Source organism: Drosophila montana, unplaced genomic scaffold (genome assembly GCF_035044405.1).
Source record: "Drosophila montana isolate Dmon_TW-CO22-7 unplaced genomic scaffold, ASM3504440v1 contig_2396_1, whole genome shotgun sequence".
NCBI classification, from domain to species: Eukaryota; Metazoa; Arthropoda; class Insecta; order Diptera; family Drosophilidae; genus Drosophila; species Drosophila montana.
The window spans coordinates 1-2,252 of NW_026997277.1; the positions used below are offsets into that span (position 1 = coordinate 1).

Below are 2,252 nucleotides of genomic sequence, written 5' to 3' on the forward strand. Positions count from 1 at the left end.
GCGTTGTCCAGCTGCCCTGTCCAGATAAATTGTAAGTAAATAGCATATAGATATGCGAACACTCCCAAAATTGGAAAATATTTAGCTAAAATCGCTAAATTAAATAAGAGGCAGCCATCCTCTTACTACCATTATTTGTCAACTAATAAATCACAACTCGGACTCACTGGAGTGTATTATAATGAACACTTCAGTGCTTTCTAGTTTCTCCTTAATACTTTGCCGTGGCTTGTGCTTGACATAGGGAGCGAGCGCTGGTCTCCTTTATTCAAGTACCAAATTTCAAAACACCTCCTATAAGCAAGCATGTGCTTGGTGTCATTGATCCACATGAATATATTTATTATATCAACGACCAATCAGCCTTAATTTTTCCAGATTTGTTTAAAAGCCGCAAAGTATCTTGAAGCCTGAAGCCCGATTGGTGAAAGGCAGTTTTTTCGGCCTTTTTATATATATTGACACAAATATGCCTGAAAATCGAAATGGGAAAATTTTCTTACCCAATACGACTAGTTTTATGGAGATAATTGAACTCTTCATCCTTCTCTTTTCTCATAAAATTATTAGCTTCCATCTTCTCTTAATTGTTACCCAACTTTCCCTAAAAAGTAAAATCTGAAATAGGAAACTTCTCACTCGACTCTCATGTCGAAACTGAATGCCAAATAACAAACATCAAATATACTTAAATTTTTAAAAAATATTTTCTTTTTCCTAGTATGCCTTGAAATTAAAAATGTCAAATTTGCTCTAGGTACGTAAACTTACATACAAACATATTCAGTCCGTTCTAAAACTCGACTAGAGCGCTTCAAAAAATTTAAGACTCGGAAAATAGTAAAAAAATATCAAAAATCAAAACATTTCTTCTAAAAACTGGTTATAATAAAGTTTATATAGAATTTAAATCCTCACCTTCGACAAGGTTTTAAACAAAGTTTTCCCTTTCTTTTTCTTTTAATAACAATATCCCATTCTTCCTCGCCCGCGTTGGCATTGTCGCCTTCGCCTTCCCTATCCCGCGAAGCACTATTTACGAGTGACTTTTCTCAACTAACCATCGAAAATCCTGATTCCAACGAGGATGCAGGGCATCTTTCTAGTGCTTGAAAACTAGCTTCGCTGCGTAAACAGCGCAATCACCCTAGATTGCCTTGTGTCAACAATATGAATCACAAGCCTCCACATATTGCAGTTTTGCAGAACAGCTCAATACATCAAAACCCTGACAGATTAAATTCTAGACTCTATTCTCACTAAATTCGAAGCAAATAATCCACCCATCTGAATCTAAGCTAAGACTGAGTGGTCCTGAATATATAAAAATTATTCCAGAAACAACAGTCATATAGACTGTTAATATACTTGACCAGGAAAAAGACTGCCAATACAATACGTACCGATGAAGAGTGAACAGTGCGTTGCATTTTAGCCTCCAACACTGGCCATATCAAACAGGAACTGACACGGATGGGATGAGGTCATAAGAGTATATAGCCCCAAGTTACAAAATTGGCATTGCTCTGGCACATTAAGACCGAATATCTTTATTGAATAAGCTCCAAATTCAGAAAAGAGCAACACCATATTCGGAATCTGCTTTTTATGTAAGTATATTGTTCGTTTTGAATGGCCTAAATCTGATGGCAAAAACTTCCCTCAGTGCGTCACACAGCCCAAGCATGTGCTTAGTGTCTTAGATCCAGATATTTTAAAACAAAGCACTGCCCGTTTCCAACGCACATATTTACCATTGACAATTCTTACATCCATAGGGTTCTCAACCACCTTGCAGTTGGCGTGCTGGACAACAGGAACACCACCAGAAGACTCAAGAGAATGCATCTGCTGCATCTTCCAAGGGACCAAATTACTTGATCCAATCATTCCCCTCCCACCACACACCAACCCAACCACTAATTAAACATCGCTATAATTCACAATAGGGAATCACATACTACAAATGAAACAAACCCTTGAAAAAATTTAGTAATTGTCAACGCATGATCTTAAATAAAATGGTTATTATACCAACAAAAATTTATATGTGAATTCTTTATAGTTAAATAAAATTACAAAATTTCTATATATTTTTATTTATAAGTATATATTGAAGATGAGCTGTCGTAGTTAATTATATTTTCCATATTAGTTTAGTAATTTCGAGTGCAGCGAGTTTCTGAGTTCCTTCGTTCGCACGTGTTTTTCTAACCGTCCCAGAACCACGCTCGATAAATACCACTATTATC

General features: G+C 36.1%; 1 long non-coding RNA gene across 2 annotated transcripts; it reads left to right on the plus strand.

Moving 5' to 3' along the window:
- The first annotated feature begins 604 nt into the window (after positions 1-604).
- Positions 605-2,045, plus strand: LOC135427810 (uncharacterized). 2 transcript variants are annotated; one of them, XR_010436141.1, is made up of 2 exons: positions 605-1,610; positions 1,667-2,045. It is a non-coding gene; the product is annotated as an uncharacterized LOC135427810 (long non-coding RNA). The 2 variants fall into 2 exon arrangements; XR_010436142.1 differs by having other exon boundaries at positions 1,779-2,045.
- Positions 2,046-2,252: the final 207 nt, after the last annotated feature.